General features: G+C 43.8%; 1 protein-coding gene across 2 annotated transcripts in view; it reads left to right on the plus strand.

Moving 5' to 3' along the window:
- Window positions 1-13,170: 13,170 nt before the first annotated feature.
- Window positions 13,171-20,077, plus strand: part of CDC42EP5 (CDC42 effector protein 5) — a 30,975-nt gene continuing 24,068 nt past the window's right edge. For both annotated transcript variants that reach the window (XM_060780442.2, XM_067469881.1), the window contains exon 1: window positions 13,171-13,394. The gene's annotated coding sequence lies outside the window, so the exon portion shown is untranslated. The remainder of the gene's footprint in view (window positions 13,395-20,077) is intronic.

Genomic DNA, 20,077 nt, shown 5'->3' on the forward strand with positions numbered 1-20,077 from the left:
TGGTCCTTTCATTACTAGAATCATATATTCCAGTTCAAAGCAGATGGGGATAGTCTGCTTTGATAATCTAGATTATACGGCAGTATAGGGTCCCTTCCACACTGCCCCAATATCCCAGGATCTGATCCCGGATTATCTGCTTATCCTACATTATCTGTCAGTGGAGACTCATATAATCCAGATTAAAGCAGATAATTGGGATCTGATCCTGGGATATAAGGCAGTGTAGATCCAGCTATAGTCCAAGGTTCAAACTATTACGCCATAAACTCCTGAATGAAGATCAGATTGGGTTGTTGTAGGTTTTTTCGGGATATATGGCCATAGTCTAGACTCGAAGCATGGTCTAGAAGATCAGATCCTGGGATAAAGGGCAGTGTAGAAGGAGCCTAAGGAACCGATGACTTCGGAGACCAGGGTTCAAATCACCACTCTGCCATACAATTTACTGGGCAAGTCACACTCTCTCAGCCTTAGAGGAATGAAATAGCGCAGTGGTTCTCAACCTTTCTAATGTGCAACCCCTTAATACAGTTCCTCATGTTGTGCTGACCTCCAACCATAACATTTTTTTTGTTGCTACTTCATAACTGAATCATAATGTAAATATCTAATATGCAGGATGTATTTTCATTCACTGGACCAAATTTGTCACAAATACCTGATATGCCCAAATTTGAATACTAGTTGGGTTTGGGGGAGGGGGAATTGATTTTGTCATTTGGGAGTTGTAGTTGCTGGAATTTATAATTAACCTACAATCTAAGAGAACTCTGAACTCCACCAACAATGGAATTGAACTAGACTTGGCATACAGAATTCCCATGACCAACAGAAAATACTTGAAAGGTCTGTTGGGCATTGACCTTAAGTTGGGAGTTGTAGTTCATCTACATCCAGAAAGCACTCTGGACTCAAACAATGATGGATCTGGACCAAACTTGGCACAAATATTGAATCTGCCTAAATGTGAACACTGGTGGAGTTGGGGGGGGGGGGGGGGACAGAGTATGACATTTGGAAGTTGTAGTTGCTGGGATTTATAGTTCTCCTAGCATCCTGAACCCCACCAATGAGAGAATTACGCCAAGCTTCCCACTCAGAACCCACATGACCAACAGAAAAAACTGTGTTTTCTGATGGTCTTTGGTGACACCTCTGACACCCCCTCGCGATCCCCACGTTGAGAAACAATGCAATAGCGAGACTCTTCTGCACAAATCTTGCCAAGAAAACCTCGTGATAGGCTCACCTTAGGTTGAAAATGACTTGAAAGCACACAATAACAGCAATTTAGCTAGTTCACAAACTTGTTAATAGCTACTTTCTGATTATCACCTCTGGACCTCATGAGTTTTTCCTTATTGCTTTTTCCAAAACTGGCCCCACTCGTTTTCTTTAATTCTATTCCTCATGAAAACTGGGAGGCTTTTCTCCCTAGACCCATGGGTCTGTCTAATTAGTTGACATATTACACTGCATTCCTTTATTCCCTCTCCCAATTCTTTATTGTTTTCCTATGTGATACAAATCAGGGAAAAGGTCTTTGGTGCGAGGAGGGTGCAGTGTAAAATTTAGGCAGCAAAGAGGCATGAAATCCAGCCATGAGACACCCACAGGGGCTTGCACAACCATCGACTTAATTGAGACGGATTGCTTTAACAAAGGTGAATTGTTTGACTTCGTTGAACACTCAGATTAATCCAACCCTGAATCTCAAGTTAATTAAATAATGGGTGGTGTGCTCTCTAATCAGATCTTCTGGAAATGTAACTCATAGAATAATTGATTCAACGCATATTAACCAGTTTCACCCAGCTATCCGCTACTGGGAGAATTTGATGACTTTGTTTAGCAGCCTGGCAATCAAATGCCAACATAGCAATCCAATACATACAAACTGAATTTTTCCCAACTGTTCACTAAATATACAAATTCACCTAAGATCTGACAGGGAGTGCTAGCATGTGACCCCCAAGTTAGAAAGCTCACCTGTGCTTGCTGTATAACATAAGTTTGCACTCAGTTAACTGAGAATGGAGGAGAGGTGAGAAGAGGAAGAAGTGAAATCTTGTCCTTCCCAGAAAATCCAAGCAAAAGCCAACTGCGGTAGCATCTCAGAATTAGTGTGTTCTTTCTCAATTAATACCTTTTTGGATCTTGGCCATCCTCTAATGCACTGGTTCTCAACTTTCCTAATGCCGCAACCCCTTAAAACAGTTTCTCATATTGTGGTGACCCCCAACCATAACATTATTTCCATTGCTACTTCTTAACTGTAATTTTGCTACTGTTATGAATTGTAATGCAAATATCTGATATACAGGATGTATTTTCATTCACTGGACCAAATTTGGCACAAATACCTGATACGCCCACATTTGAATACTGGTGGGGCTGGAGGGGGGGGGATTGATTTTGTCATTTGGGAGTTGTAGTTGCTGGGATTTATAGTTCCCCTACCATCAAAGAGCATTCTGAACTCCACCAATGATGGAATTGAACCAGACTTGCCACACAAAACTCCCATGACCAACAGAAAATACTGGAAGGGATTGGTGGGCATTGACCTTGAGTTTTGGAGTTGTAGTTCACTTATCTCCAGAGAGCACTGTGGACTCAAACAATGATGGATCTGTCCCAAACTTGGCACGAATACTCAAAATACCCTAATGTGAACACTGGTGGAGTTTGGGGAAAATAGAGCTTGACATTTGGGAGTTGTAGCTGCTGGGATTTATAGTTCACATAAAATCAAAGAGCATTCGAACTCCACCAATGATGGAGCTGAACCAGACTTGCCACACAGAACTCCCATGACCAACAGAAAATACTAGAAGGGATTGGTGGACATTGACCTTGAGTTTTGGAGTTGTAGTTCACCTACCTCCAGAGAGCACTGTGGACTCAAACAATGATGAATCTGGACCAAATTTGGCAGACAGACCCCATGTGGCCAACTGCAAATATTGGGAGGATTGACCCACAATTTTGGGAGTTGTGGTTGCTGGGATTTATAGTTCCCCTATAATCAAAGAGCATTCTGAAGCCCACCATCGATAGAACCCCATGGCCAACAGAAAATAATGTTTTCTGATGGTCTTTGCAACCGCTATGACAACCCCTCACGACCCCCCTGCAGGGGTCCCGACTCCCAGGTTGAGAAACGCTGCTCTAATTTGCAAAACGGTGGTAATATGACAAGCATTCTAGAGGAAGTTCCTTCAAGTTGCCTGTTGACTTAAAGCGACCCCATGAATTTCACTGGGTTTTCTTAATCAAGGAATTCTCAGAAGCGGTTTTGCCAGTTCCTTCCTCTGTGGACAGATATAAATATTTATGTCTTGTTATGATAGACCTCTTGTTATGGGAGGTCTAAGGGTCACCCAATTAAACCGATTTGGCAGTTGAAAAAGGCAGCCCAAAGAAAACACTTCTTTACTTGAACACTGTATTTAGTTTATGTTATGGAATTTACTACCACAATATGTGGTTGTGGCCACTGATTTTAGTACAAACCGGAGGAGGGAAAGCTTATATTTGCTCAGGAAAAGAATCTCTTGTTTTAATTCATGTGTTTTTATTCCTTGGTGGAATACAACAAAAAGACAGAAATGCAGTCATTCATTTAGTGACCATAGGACAAATTCATGAATAACAGTATTTGCCTGTTCTTTGTTTTAGCTCTTTCGTGTCCAGAATCAGCAGATATCTAAACATTTGCTCTGGAAATATGTATGATACAGGAAGGAACAATTGCTACTTTAATGTTCTGCTCATGGATTTGCTAAAATAGTCTTTCCCATCATGGATTTCCCAGATGTGTTGGACAACTACTATTATCATCCTGTTAGGCAATCCCTCATAGCCCAAGGATGATGGTCCGCCAAGTGTAGTGTCTTGGTGGGGGGTCCGTAGGTGGCTATGGAGCCCTATTCTTGATCCATATGTTCTCCTGCTGTAAGGACATCGGTTTCCAGGTGGAAGGCAGTCACGGTCAGGGTTGGCTTGATGCACCTTCCTCTTGGCACATTTCTCTTTTTCACCCTCTATTCGTGCCTCTTTGAATTCTGCAGCACTGCTGGTCACAGCTGACCTCCAGCTGGAACGCTCACAGGCCAGGGTTTCCCAGTTCTCGGTGTCTATGCCACAGTTTTTAAGGTTGGCTTTAACCTCATATTTAAATCTTGTTTCCTGTTCACCAACATTACATTTCCCGTTCTGAGCTGGAAGTATAGTAACTGCTTTGGGAGATGGTGATCGGGCATTTGGACAACGTGGCCAGTCCAATGGAGCTGATGGCATATGAGCACCACTTCACTGTCTTTGTGTCTTCCAGCACACTGACATTTGTCCACCTGTCCTCCCACAAGATTTGTAGGATTTTTTGGATGCAACGCTGGTGGAATCATTCCAGGATAATTACAATGATGGGATTTGTAATCTGCCATGTTGCTCTATTTGCTTTTGGGGGATAATAAATGTTTATGCTATTTGTTCCTGGGTGATAAGGGAGTAACTCTGCTCTGAGGCTGTTATGCCTTCCTCCCAGCATGAGAAGCATAGAATTAAGATAATGAACCAGAAATTCCCAAAAAATTCACCTCAGGGATCAGTTCACTCGGAAGTCCTGAGGCAAGTCTCTGCTCCTCAGGTTTCACCTCTTTTCCATCTGTAATGCAGACATAATAACACTATCCCATCATATAGGTTTGTTACAAGCCAACCTCAGGTCTTGTACCTCCTTACTGATGGATAATGCAATGGGAAAGCAGTCTGAGTTCACACTAAAGGTCTACTATGGACGTCCCACCAAGTAATCCGATATCATGGTTCGGGCCCACTGAGGCCCCATCTACACTGCCAGATAACTCAGGTTATCAGAAAATCCACATTATCTTTTTTGAACTGGATTATCTTACTCTATACTGCAGTACAATCCAGTTTAAAGCAGATAATGTGGATTTTATACAGCTGTGTAGAAGGGGCCTAAGACTTGAGTAGTTGAACCCTATGAATTGCTACAGCATAAATGTCCCACTTCATAACTTTCGTTGCATTTTGGACCTACAAGTCCCCTGTTAATTTAAGTCATAGGGTTTTCTTCATCAAAGAACATTCAACAATGGTTTTGCCAGTTCCTTTCTCTGAAATAGAGCCTAAATTTGACCCAACGTGATATAATGCTTTGAGCACTGAACTATGGCTCTGGAGGCCAGGCTTTGATTCCTCACTTAGCCATGAAAACTCAATGGATGACCTCGGAAAAGTCACACATTCTCAAATCCAGAACACCCCATGATAGAGTTGCTGTAAGTCCAAAACTACTCAAAAACATAAAACAAACCTGGTTTTCTTACTTGGTAAATTCTTACGTTTTTATGTTCATTCAACAGGAAAACTGCATTCAAAGCACTCCCGACAAGATGGCCATCCACCCTCTGTTTAAAAAGTATTATTATTTAAGAGAGCCAGCATCCTATATTAGTTTGAGCATTGGGTTATGACTTTGGAGACAAAGGTTCCGGTATCACTTGACTGTGGAAATCCTTTGGGTCACCTTGGGCAGGTGACATTCGCTCAACTCGGAGGAAAGCAAAGGCAAACCTCCTCTGGGCAAATCTTACCAAGGACACCCTGTGATAGATTCCCCTTGGGTTTGTCTTGAAGGCATGCAACAGCAACAACTATTATTCAAGGTATTTAATGTTTTCCCATTTAATAAAAAAGTCATAATAACCTGCTTGTTAGTCTTCAAAATCCACCTCACCTTCAAAATAGTTCCAGATCCGTGCCATCACCCACCAATTAATTTGGTTTGGTCTGCTAGAAATAATAGGCTACAAATATCTGGAGGCTACGGTCACTTAGGCCCCTTCCACACAGCTGAATAAAATCCCACATTATTGGCCTTGAACTGGAATAAATGGCAGTGTGGACTCAGATAACCCAGTTCAAAGCGGATATTGTGAGATTTTATGCCTTGATGTTCAGGGTTATATGGCTGTGTGGAAGGGCTCTAAATCTTGTGTGTGCTTATGGGCCACACAGCCCTATATCCCAGAATATCAAGGCAGGAAATCCCACATTATCTCAGTGTGGACTTAGATAACCCAGTTCAAAGCAGATCTTGTGGGATTTTATGCCTTGATATTCTGGGATATAGGGCTGTGTGGAAGGGCCCTATGAAGGTGGCCACATGAAAAAAAATGCCAGGTACCACAGCTGTGTGGAAGAACAATTTTCAGGTGGTTTAACTTATAAGCATCAGCTGCTGAAATTTCCTACTTTCCACATCTGTTAAAGGTACACCAGCCATTTCATTCTTGATGTGACCACTATCTGGGAGTGCATGAACACTAGAGAATTAATGCACTTACATACAATCATAGAGTTGGAAGAGACCTCGTCCAACTCCCTGCCAAGAAGCAGGAAAATTACATTCAAAGCACCTCCGACAGATGGCCATTCAGCCTCTGTTGAATAGCCTCCAGAGAAGGAGCCTCCACTGCACTCCAGGGCAGGGAGTTCCACTGCTGAACAGCTCTCACAGGAAGTTCTTCCTCATGTTTAGGTGGGATCTCTTTTCCTGTAATTTGAAGCCATTGTCCTGCATCCTAGTCTCCAGGGCAGCAGAAATCAAGCTTGCCCTCCTCCCGATGACTTCCCCTCACATATTTGGCATCCCTTTGACTAGGCTGGCTAAATGCTATGGAATCTCATAAGGTGTCGTTTGATGAGACTCCAGCATTCTCACCTGACATTAAGACTAATTGTGCCCGACTCTGGGGGATGCTGCTTATCTCGATTTCTAAGCCAAAGAGCCAGCATTGACCATAGGTGCCTCCAAGGTCATGTGGCCGGTATGACTGCATGGAGTGCTGTTACCTTCCCGCAGAAGTGGTTCCTATTGATCTACTCAAATTTGCATGTTTTTTAATTGCTAGGTTGGCAGAAGCTGGGGCTAACAGCTCCCCGGATTCGAACCACTGACCTTTCGGTCAGCAAGTTCAGCAGCTCAGCAGTTTAACCTGCTGCACCACCGGGAGTTAGGCTAAAGTACAACTGCTATGATTCCCTTCATTGAGCCAGGGCAGTTAAAGTTATATTGAACTGCATTAATTCTGCAGTATAGTTCCTTGGACTGTATCTGTTCATTGCATACAGCTTTATCTATGGTTAGCTATCATGTCTACCATATATGAGGGTGGGTCAAAAAATAATGCCTCAATCGCTCTAAGTTTTATTTCTTTCACAGCTACTGAACTACCTATGCATCTTTTGATAGAGGTAACCTTACTCTACTGATACAGTCTTTTTTTTTTTTCCAATTGACTGATTCGAACCATGAATCTGAAGCTAAAAGAAAGAGTCGTCATTGAATTTCTGGCAAAAAGAAGGTTGTGCACCTAAGGAAATCCGTAATAAGAATGTTTATGATTTGGCCCCTTCTGACTTTGACCTGTTTGGACCTCTGAAAGACAACCTACGTGGTTTCAGATTCAATTACTTGAATGGTGTTTAAAGAGCTTTAAAATCATGGGTCACGAAGCAAAACCCTGAATTTTTCCAAAATAAGACCTCACTACCTCTGAGAATGCTTGCCATAGATGCAGGGGAAATGTCAGGAGAAAATGCCTCTGGAACATGACCATATAGCCCGAAAAAACTCACAAGAACCTATTTTCCAAAATAGTTTTGATACCTGGGTTAAACGATGGTGCAAATGTATACAAACTGATGGCAACTATGTTAAATGGTAATTTTGTGTAGAAGACAGTTCAGGCTATGATCTGTAGCAATTTCTGCTGTTATATGTTCATTCATAACGTTTTTATGACACAGGAGGCAAAACTTTTTGACCCACCCTCGTACATTCAGAGGCCATGTGCCACCAAATAAGCAGCTTCTGGCTAGGAAGCCTATGAAAAAAACTGAAGACCTGGATCTGGGACCAAGCTTTTGGACATTCTGGCAGCTAAAATAAGGACCCATTGATGAGCAGGAATTGTTGGAATGAATGGACATTTCGGAACTCTGAATTTCACTGTGCATGAAATTGTTTTTATTATATTATGTAGTGATATGTTTTAATGCTGCTAAATGTTTATACTGTTTTATATATACTGTTTTATATATGACAGGCATCGAATTTGTGCCTTTGTTTGTAAGCCGCCCTGAGTCCCCCCTCGGGGGTGAGAAGGGCGGGGTATAAGTAACTGCAATAAATAAATAAATAATAAATATGAGATGGCTACTGCTTTCCTATGAATTCTGTAGGATTTCCCCAAGATGGACCTTTGAATTGATTTAGCATTTGCTGCCTTGCATTCCTAAGCCTCTTCCTCTTCTCCTTTCCCCGGTGGCCTTCTTTCAATTCTTTCTCTTCCCACCTCCTCCATCTTCGCTTTCCCCATCCCCTCCTTACTTTTCCTTTTCCTCCCTTTCCCCACACTTAATTCCTTCAGGGTTGCTTCATGCTTTTTCACAAGACTAATGTGGCACATCTGCGTGGGAATTAATTTGTAACATATGGATCGGACATAGCTGTTTTATTGTAAGCTGCCCTCGTAATTTCCATCTGTCGAACTCTGGCATGGAAGTCTGTAAAATGAGATTCCCGCAACATGGCATGATTCTTAATATATGCGTGTGCGGAACTAAATTCATACAGTGGGTAGAAGCCCTTGGGCATTACTTTCAGCAAGGTGGACCCAACTATTAGACATATGGATAGGCATAAGCTGCTCTATCAGGCTTGGGCAAACTTGAGCCCTCCAGGTGTTTTGGACTTCAACTCCCACCATTCCTAACAGCCTCAGGCCCCTTCCTTTTCCCCCTCAGCCGCTTAAGCGGCTGAGGGGGAAAAGGAAGGGGCCTGAGGCTGTTAGGAATGGTGGGAGTTGAAGTCCAAAACACCTGGAGGGTCCAAGTTTGACCATGCCTGTGCTATATCATATAGCAGATATAAAATTGATGATAATTTATTATTATTATTAATTTTTCTGCCAAAGGTATTTATATGATCATTGCAATGGAATCATAGGAGTTGTAGTTTTTACAAGGACTTTAACCTTCTGTGCCAAAGAGTGCTGGTGCATCACAAAACTATTAATCCCAAGATTCTACTGCATTAATTCTAGAAAGCTGGATAGTTAATAATAATAATAATAATAATAATAATAATAATACTTTATTTATATCCCGCCACCATCTCCCCAAGGGACTCGGAGCGGCTTACATGAGGCCAAGCCCAATAACCCATGATAAAACAACAAGCAATAGTAAGAACAACAAGCAATAAGCCAAATAAATAATACAATTAGTATAACTCAGACATGGACAATAACACAGAAGAATTTAAAAACCTATGGCTGGGCCAGATGTAATAGTTAAAACTTTAAAAGTAAATGCTGGACATGAACAAAGGATGTATCTAGTAGGAGGGTTTTAAACCAAGAGTAGAGAGCAACCCAATGGGTAATTAAAGTGCTTTTCAGGGTATTTTGCAGGGAAGGCACACTGGAACAGCCACGTTTTCAGGCTCCTCCTAAAGACTGCCAATGTGGGGGCTTGTCTGGTATCTTTGGGGAGTGAGTTCCAGAGTCGGGGGGGCCACCATGGAGAAGGCCCTCTCCCCCGTCCCCACCAATCATGCCTGCGAGGGAGGCAGGAGTGAGAGCAGGGCCTCCCGATGCATGGAAGGCCGTGGATGTAGTGTATCTGGATTTTAGGAAGGCCTTCGACAAGGTCCCCCATGACCTTCTGGCAAACAAGCTAGTTAAATGTGGGCTAGGCAAAACTACGGTTAGGTGGATCTGTAAATAGTTAAACGAACGAACCCAAATAGTGAATCGCCCCAATGCTTCCTTTTCATCCTGGAAAGAAATTAGGAGCGGAGTGCCATCAGCAGGGTTCTGTCCTGGGCCCGATGCTGTTCAACATCTTTATTAATGACTTAGATCAGTGGGTCCCCAAGGTGTTTTGGCCTACAACTCCCAGAAATCCCAAGCAGTTTACCAACTTTTAGGATTTCTGGGAGTTGAAGGCCAAAACATCTGGGGACAAACAGATTGAGGACCACTGACTTAGATGAAAGATTAGAAGGCATGATGATCAAGTTTGCAGATTGGGAGGAATAGACAATACTCCAGAAGACAGAAGCAGAATTCAAAATGATCTTGACAGATTGGAGAGATGGGCCAAAACTAACACAAATGAAGTTCAACAGGGACAAATGCAAGATACTCCACTTAGGTGGAAAGCAATGAAATGCAAAGATACAGAGTGGGGGTTCCTGGCTCCACAGCAGTACGTGTGAAAACAATCTTGGGAGGCCTCATGGACAACAAGTTAAACATGAGCCAACAATGTCCTGCAGCGGCAAACAATGCCAATGGTATTTTGGCCCGCATAAATAGAAGTCTAGTGTCTAGATCCAGGGAAATCATGCTACCCCTCTGTTCTGCCGTGGTCAGACCACACCTAGAATACTGTGTCCAATTCTGGACATTGCAATTGAAGGGAGATGTTGCAATGCATCCAAAGGAGGGTGACTAAAACGATTAAGGGTCTGGAGAACAAGCCCTATGAGGAGCGGGTTAAAGAGCTGGGCATGTTTAGCTTTCAGAAGAGAAGGCTGAGAGGAGACATGATGAGGGCCATGTATCAAGATGTAAGGAGAAATCACAGGGACGAGGGAGCAGGCTTGTTTTCTGTTGGCCTGGAGACTAGGACGTGGAACAATGGCTTCAAACTGCAGAAAAGGAGATTCCACCTGAACATGAGGAAGAACTTCATGACTGAAAGAGCTGTTCAGCAGTGGAACTCTCTGCCCTGGAGTGTGGTGGAGGCTCCTTCTTTGGAGGCTTTTAAACAGAGGCTCCGACATTAACATGAGGAAGAACTTCCTAATTGTGAGAGCTCTTCAGCTGTGGAACTCTCTGCCCCAAAGAGTGGTGGAGGCTCCTTCTTTGAAGGCTTTTAAACAGACGTTTTGACTTGAACATGAGGAAGAATTTCCTAACTGTGAGGGCTGTTTTGCAGTGAAACTCTCTGCCCTAGAGTATGGCGGAGGCTCCTTCTTTGGAAGCTTTTAAACAGAGGCTTCAACATGAACATGAGGAAGAACTTCTGAACTGTGGGAGCTGTTCCGTAGTGGAACTCTCTGCCCCGGAGTGTGGTGGAGGCTCCTTCTTTGGAGGCTTTTAAACAGAGGCTTCAACATGAACATGAGGAAGAACTTCCTAACTGTGAGAGCCGTTCAGCAGTGGAACTCTCTGCCCCAGAGTGTGGTGAAGGCTCCTTTTTTGGAGGCTTTTAAACAGAGGTTTTAACATGAACATTAGGAAGAATTTCCTGACTGTGAGAGCCATTCAGCAGTGGAACTCTCTGCCCTGGAGTGTGGTGGAAGCTCCTTCTTTGGAGGCTTTTACGCAGAGGCTGGATGGCCATCTGTTGGGGGTGTTTTTGAATGTGATTTTCCTACTTCTTGGCAGGGGGTTGGACAGGATGGCCCAAGAGGTCTATGATTTTAACCTGTTGCAAAAAGTACTGGTGCATGACCAATTTATTTATTTATTTTATTTGGGGTTCTTTTACCCCGCCCTTCTCACCCCGAAGGGGACTTACAGAAACAAGGCACAATTTGATGCCTGCATCACAAACAATCGTACACAAAATTACAGCAATTCACAGTTGACATGCATGCATTATAACCATAAAATCAATAAAATCATTAAAACCAAATACAAACCCAGTTTCTCCTCTTACATGGTCAGCGTTTGTTAACACCTAGATCTAGTTTTTCGTTCCATTCATCCATCCTCCTGGCCTTACTTGCCTGATTGTCTGATTTAATTGCCAGAGTGCCCAAAGGCCTGGTCCCATAACCAAGTTTTCACCCTCCTCCTGAAGGCGAGGAGGGATGATGATGCCCTGATCTCCCCCAGGAGTGAGTTCCACAGGTGAGGGGCCACCACTGAGAAAGCCCTGCTCCTCGTCCCCACCAGCCTCACTTGTGACAATGGTGGGGTCGAGAGCAGGGCCTCCCCAGATGATCTCAGACTCCGGGGTGGGACATAAAAGGACATACGTTCGGACAGATACACTGGACCGGAACCGTATAGGGTTTTGTAGGTCAAAACCAGCACCTTGAATTGTGCTCGGAACTGAATCAGCAGCCAGTGGAGCTGGCACAACAGGGGGTGGTATGCTCCCTGTATGTCGCTCCGGTGAGCAATCTGGCTGCCGCTCGTTGGACTAGTTGAAGTTTCCGAACAGTCTTCAGGGGCAACCCCACGTAGAGAGCGTTGCAGTAGTCTATTCGGGATGTAACAAGAGCGTGGACCACCGTGGCCAGATCAGACTTCCCGAGGTACAGGCGCAACTGGTGCACAAGTTTTAGTTGTGCAAAAGCTCTCCCAGCCACCACCGAGACCTGGGGTTCCAGGCTCAGCGGTGAGTCCAGGATCACTCCCAAGCTGCGAACCTGCGTCTTCAGGGGGAGTGTAACCCCATCCAGCACAGGCTGTAACCCTATGCCCTGTTTGGCCTTACGACTGACCAGTAGGATCTCTGTCTTGTCTGGATTCAATTTCAATTTGTTAGCTCTCATCCAAACTATCAATCCCAAGTCCATAGCATTAACCCATGGCAGTTAAAACAGTTTCAAACTGCATTAAATCTACAATGTGGATGCACTTTTCTTCCTCATGTACTTGGCCATATTCCTACAGAAATCAACCTCCATCCTCAGCCTTCTTTCCCCCCTTTTCCTGGTCTTTTTCTTCCCTTTTAATCCACCCCCTTCTCTCCCCTATCCTTAATTCCCTTTCCTGTTCATTCCCCTCACTCTCTTTTCCCCTCTGCCATCCATCCATATATTTCCCCCCTCCCCTCCCTTTCTCCCCCTGTCTCATTCTATCTATTTCACCAATCCCTCCCCACCAACCACTCGGCTCCCTTCCCATCTGGAACTGATTACTTTCTCTGGGAAAGAAACTTTTCAGGAAATTCCATCCCAGGGCTGGGTTGGCCAATGGGGGGTGAGGGAGGCACACACAGAAAGGAAGAAAGAAAAGAAGGGGAAAAATACTCTATTCAGGCTCTTTTTTCCCCTCCTCTCCTCCCACCTCCTCTTCTCTACCTTTCCCCCCTTCTTCCACCTTTTAAATGGGAGAAGGAAAAGAATTGTGTTGTTTTTGCAACTTTTCCTGCTGAGCTCCCTTTACAAGAAATACGGTAGGGAAGGAGGGAGGTGGAGGAGTGGGCGTGGCTTGGGCTTTTCCCCGCCCTTTTAACCCTTGCTAGGACTGAGCTGAGCAGGGCGTGGAGTTGGTTGAGCGGATGGTGGGAATCGGATGGTGCTGTTTTGGCTGCTGCGATGGAAAGAGGTGAGGAAACTAATGGGGAGACTTGCTTTTGGGGAGAGAGGGGTCCATCAAAATAAGTAGAATTCGAAATAGCAGAGAAAAGAGATTTTCCAGAAAAGTAGTGTTGCCTAATGAGAGGATCTCTGGGCTGGAAGATAGATCCCTTGGTTGACTGACAGAGGGATTTGGGGTGTAGGATCAGTGCAGTTTGACACCACTTTACCTGCCCTGCTCAATTCTATAGAATAATAATTCAACCTCTGAGGATGTCTTCCATAGATGCAGGTGAAATGTCAGGAGAGAGTGCTTCTGAAACGTGGCCATACAGCCTGGAAAACATATAGCAACCCAGTGATTCCGGCCATGAAAGGCTAGACAATACAATAATAATAAACTCATAATACAATAATAAATATTGTATTGTATAATACAGTAGTAATAATAATAATGTATTATTATTATTGTTGTTATTATTAACTGCAAACACTCTGGCACAAGCCAGTAAAGGTGGTCCCAGTAGTGATCGGCACACTGGGTGCAGTGGGGTGTAGAATCAGTGCAGTTTGACACCACTTTACCTGCCCTGCTCAATGCTATAGAATAATAATACAACCTCTGAGGATGCCTGCCATAGATGTAGGCGAAATGTCAGGAGAGAGTTCTTCTGGAACGTGGCCATACAGCCCAGAAAACTCACAGCAACGCATGAAAGCCTACAACAATACAATAATAATACACTTATAATACAATAATAAAAATAATAACACAGTAATAATACAATATTGTATTGTATAATAATAATAATAATAATAATAACAACAACAATACAATAATATAACTGCAAAGACTCTGGCACAAGCCAGTAAAGACGGCTCCAGTGGTGATTGGCACATTAGGTGCAGTGCCTAAAGACCTTGGCTTGCACTTAAACACAATCGGGGCTGACAAAATTACCATCTGTCAGCTGCAAAAGGCCACCTTACTGGACTACTGTATCCAATCTTGGGCATCACAATTGAAGGGAGATGTTGACAAGCTGGAATGTGTCCAGAGGAGGGTGATTAAAATGATCAAGGGTCTGGAGAACAAGCCCTATGAGGAGCGGCTTAAAGAGCTTTGCATGTTTAGACTGAAGAAGAGAAGCCTGGGAGGAGACATGATAGCTATGTATCAAGATATGAGGGGATGTCATAGGAAGGAGGGAACAAACTTGTTTTCTGCTGCCCTGGAGACTAGGATGCGGAACAATGGCTTCAAACTACAGGAAAGGAGATTCCACTTAAACATGAGGAACAACTTCTTGACTGTGAGAGCTGTTCAGCAGTGGAACTCCCTGCCCCGGAGTGTGGTGGAGGCTCCTTCTTTGGAGGTTTTTAAATAGAAGCTGGATGGCCATCTCTCAGGGGTGATTCGAATGCAATATTCCTGCTTCTTGGCTGGGGGTTGGACTGGATGGCCCATGAGGTCTCTTCCAACTCTGTGATTCTATGATCTGCACGCATTATTCACTGATACATCACACAGTCCTAAACACTTGGGAAGTGTCCGACGTGTGAACCAATACAACATCTGGCAGAGTGATCTTGTTTGCTGTGAACTCATCTTTTTTGTGTTTATAATAATAATAATAATAATAATAATTATTATTATTATTATTATTATTATTATTATTATTATTATTATAAATATAATCCTGGGCAGTTCAAAAACATGCAAATGTGAGTAGATCAGTAGGTACCGTTCCAGCGGGAAGGCAACGGTGCTCCACGTAGTCATGCCAACCACAAGATCCTGGAGGTGTCTATGAATAATGCCGACTCTTCAACTTAGAAATGGAGATGAGCACCAACCCCCAGAGTCTGACATGACTAGACTTAATGTCAGGGGAAAACCTTTACCTTTAGAATCCTGGGATGTGTAGTTTTGCAAACTCTTTAGTCTCTGCCAAAGAGTGCTGATGCCTCACTAATCTACAGCTCCCTTGATTCCATAGCATTGAGCCATAGTAGTTAAAAGTTGTGTCAGATTGCATTGATTCTACAGTGTAGATGTTCCTATAGGACAAGGATGGACAAACTTTGGCCCTCCAGGTGTTTTGGACTTCAACTCCCACAATTCCTAACAGCCCACTGGCTGTTAGGAATTGTGGGAGTTGAAGTCCAAAACACCTGGAGGGCCAAAGTTTGCCTATGCCTGTCCTATAGTCATTTTAGTCTGTATTGGTATACTGGTTTAAGATCCTACTCATGGAAAATGTAGTTACTTATTGTAAAGTGCAACACTACATCCAGAATGTATCTACACTGTAGAATCAATGCAGTTTGGGACCACTTTGGTGTTTGTGGTTTGGTGAGGAACCATCACTCTTTGACCTTGCAAAACTAAAGCTCCCTTGATTCCACAACATAGAGCCATGGCAGTTGAAGTGGTGTCAAACTGGGTTAAGTCTACAGTGTAGATGCCCCCTCAAAACATTTCTTGTTGTCCAATAGAGGAGAAGTTTGAGTTTGTATGGTCGCAGGCTTTCATGGCCGGAATCACTGGGTTGCTTTAAGTTTCAGAAGCATTCACTCCTGACGTTTCGTCTGCATCTATGGCAGGCTTCCTCGGAAGATGTGAGATCTGTTGAAAACTAGGAAGATACAGTATATAAATCCCATTTTCCTAGTTTCCAACAGACCTCACAACCGCTGAGGATGCCTGCCATAGATAAAGAACAACGTCAGGAGAGAATGCTTCTGGAACATGGCCATACAGTCCGGAAAGCTCACAGCGACCCAAAACTGACTGTGATTGCTTGCTGGAGGTGGCCATATAGCCTGGAAAACTTGCAGCAACCAAACTTTGAGTTTGTTAGGAAGGCAATGTGGTCTAATTGTTTGAACTGGAAAGCGCATGATTCCAGTACTTGGATTTTTTTTTTGAGAAGGCAGTGTCAACAAAAGGAGTACTGGATTTGAGTCTGCAATGGCAGCATTGAGATCTGTCCAGACCAGGCATGGGCAAAACTTCAGCCCTCCAGGTGTTTTGGACTTCAACTCCCACAATTCCTAACAGCCTATCGGCTGTTAGGAATTGTGGGAGTTGACGTCCAAAACACCTGGAAGGTCGAAGTTTGTCCATTCCTGGTCCAGACCAAAAGAAAAGAAGGATTGGCAGCTTCCAGGAATGCTTGGCTTCTCTTTTCCCTTGGTGAGGTTGGTCTGAGAAGGAAGTGTGGATTACAAGTCTGAGTTAGCCATAGATGACAGAACTGTGAGCAAACAGGATGAGCAATGAAGGTGGGAGGTGGAGAGAGCAAACAAAAGGAAAAGGATTCATCCTGAAAAGGCGCCGCTATGAATGGTTCTTCTCGAAAAATCAAATAGCCAACGGTTGGATAATGCATTGATTCTACAGTGTAGATACATCCTGGATGTATTGTAGCACTTTACAATAAGTAGCTACATTTTCCATAAGTGGGATCTTAAACTTGTATACCGATACAGACTAAAATGACAGTAAGACAGGCATGGGCAAACTTTGGCCCTCCAGGTATTTTGGACTTCAATTGGATGACTTTGGCAAGGAGACGCTTATAACAATGTTTTATGGCTCTGTGCAGATTTTATATTATATGTTAAATGTTTTGATAGTATTTTATTATTGTTTTTAATTGTTTTATAATTGTTGAGGCATCACAGTGTTGCCGATTGTGAACTGCCTTGAGTTGCCGCCGGGCTGAGAAAAGCGGTATAAATAAGGTAAATAAGTATTTAGTTAGGAGAACATAGGATGCCTCTACACCAGCCATGGGCAAACTTCGGCCCTTTAGGTGTTTCGGACTTCAACTCCTACCAGATGTTAGGAATTGTGGGAGTTGGAGTCCAAAACACCTTGAGGGCCAAAGTTTGCCCATGCCTGCTCTACACTGTAAAATGAATGCAGTTTGTACCATTTGAACTGCCTTTTAGGTCTTTAGCCTTCTCACCAAACTACAGCTCTCTGGATTCCACAGCATTGCATCATGGCAGTCAAAAGTGGTGTCAAACTGCATTCATTCTCCAGTGTCAATGCAATATTAATGTCCGTCAATAGACTTGTGTGGGAGGGGGTCACATTGTAAGAGTGCTTGGACACTTTTCCAGCACATATGGATGCAAGTACCCATTCTGGCTGTCAGTTTTGTTCTAGCAGTGTTTCCAAAATGGATCTTCCAGGTGTTTTGGACTTCAGCTCCCACCATCCCTGGTTGTAGGTCAAAGCAGTAGAGACTTTTGGGAGTTTAAGTCCAAAACATCTGGAGGGCTAGAATTCAGGAATCATAATAAAAGGTAAAGGTTTCCCCTCGACGTTAAGTCTAGTCATGTCCAATTCTGGGGGATGGTGCTCATCTCAATTTTTACAAGCCAGCATTGTCCATAGACACCTCCAAGGTCATGTGGCCTGCATGACTGCATGGAGCACCATTACCTTCCAGAATGGTAGCTATTGATCTACTCACATTTGAATGTTTTCGAACTGCTAGGTTGGCAGAAGCTGGGGCGAACAGCGGGAACTCACCCCGCTCCCCAGATTCAAACCGCCGACCATTCTATCAGCAAGTTCAGCAGCTCAGCGGTCCTCTCTCCCCATGGGGACTCAGGCTCATATGTCAATTGATATGTGTAATAATAGTGGTGCTTCTGGACAACCATGGTGCATCAGTAGAAAACGTTTACTCTTTACTCAGGCGCAATGGAGCCATCAGCTACAACGTGTTTGTCTGTACCAAGGTTAACATATAACTGGCCTAGCTATTGCATGGGATGGTGTGGATTCTTCTGTAACATATTTTGCATGCGATGTAAAAACAACAAAAATTGATTTGCACTTGGCAAAGCCGGTCTACTTCCCCAGGCAAAACCTGCCCTGTTTGGGCATAGCCCTGTCCCAGCCGCGCCTTTGAGGATCACATGGCAGGAGGCATGTTGGAAGCGTGTTCCAGATCCCCAGGGCAGCCGGAGGAGGAGGCAGGGCACCATGGATATTATATAAATCTGGAATCTGTCATTGGTGTGTCAGTCCGCCGATTGAAGAGCATCATGTGCTCCCCCCCCCCCCATCCTGTTGCTCCTGATTGTTTAATTGATTGGTTCTCTTCCCTCCCCTCCCTACTTTGATGTTAATTTTGCTGGCTTCAAAATATGGAACACAGATTGTTTGGATGACATAGGCTGTATGTACAGCAGTGTTTCTCGACCTGGGGGTCGGGACCCCTGGGGAAGTCGCAAGGGGGTTCAGATGGGTCACCAAAGACCATCAAAAAACACATATTTCTGATGGTCTTAGGAACCCCTTTGGCAGAGAAGGCTGAAGGTCTCTCCACCTGTCCTGCTCTTCCTTTTTGGAAACAGACAGCGAATCCTCCCACCAAAAGCCCTCCACGTGTCCTCTGGATGTAGGTGAACTAACACTCCAAAACTCAAGCTCAATGTCCACCAAACCTTTCCAGTATTTTCTGTTGGTCATGGTAGTTCTGTGTGCCAAGATTGGTTCAATTTCATCATTGGTGGGGTTCAGAATGCTTCTTGATTGTAGGTGAACTATAAATCCCAGCAGCTACAATTCCCAAATGACAAGATCTATTTTCCACAAATTCCACCAATTTTCACATTTGGACATATTGAGTATTCATGCCAAGTTTGGTCTAGATCCATCATTGTTTGAGTCCACAATACGCTCTGGATGTAGGTTAACTACAAAACTCAAGCTCAATGTCCACCAAACCTTTCCAGTATTTTCTTTTGGTCATGGGAGTTTTGTGTGCCAAGTATGGTTCAATTCCATCTCTGGTGGAGTTCAGAGTGCTTTTTGATTGTAGGTGAACTATAAATCCCAGCAACTACAACTCCTTAATGCCAAAATCAATCCCCTCCCAACTCCACCAGTACTCAAATTTGGGTGTATTGAGTATTTGTGCCAAACTTGGTCTAGTGAATGAAAAAACATCCTGCATATCAGATATTTACGTTACAATTCATAACAGTAGCAAAATTACAGTTATGAAGTAGCAATGCAAATAATTTTATGGGTGGGGGTCACCACAACATGAGGAACTGTATTAAGGGGTCGTGGCATTAAGAAAGTTGAGAAACACTGATCTACAGTGTAGAAATAATGCAGTTCGGTGCTATTTTAACAGCCATGGCTCAATGCTATGGAAACCTGGTTCCTTTTCCTTAGGCGATCCCTCGTAGCCCAAGGATGATGGTCCTCCAAGTGCAGTGTCTTGGTAGTGGGTCTGTAGGTGGCTGTGGAGCCCTATTCTTGATCCTCATATTCTCCCGCAATGAGGACAACAGTTTCCAGTTGGAAGGCGGTCCTGGTCAAGGTTGGTTTGACACGCCTTCCTCTTGGCACGTTTCTCCCTTTCGCAGTCCAGTCATGCCTCTTCGAATTCTGCAGCACTGCTGGTCACAGCTGACCTCCAGTTAGAGTGCTCAAGGGCTAGGGCTTCCCAATTCTTGGTTTCTATTGCACAGTTTTTGAAGTTGGCTTTGAGCCCATCTTTTTTTCCTGTCCACCAACATTCCATTTTCTGTTCTTGAGTTCGGAGTACAGTAACTGCTTTGGGAGACAGTGATCGGGCATTTGGACAATTCTGGTAACTGTAGTGCTACAAGGTGTTCAGTCTTCTCTGCCACAGAGTGCTTAGGCCTCATCAAACTACAACTCCCAGGATT

Source organism: Anolis sagrei, chromosome 6 (genome assembly GCF_037176765.1).
Source record: "Anolis sagrei isolate rAnoSag1 chromosome 6, rAnoSag1.mat, whole genome shotgun sequence".
Classification (NCBI taxonomy): domain Eukaryota; kingdom Metazoa; phylum Chordata; class Lepidosauria; order Squamata; family Dactyloidae; genus Anolis; species Anolis sagrei.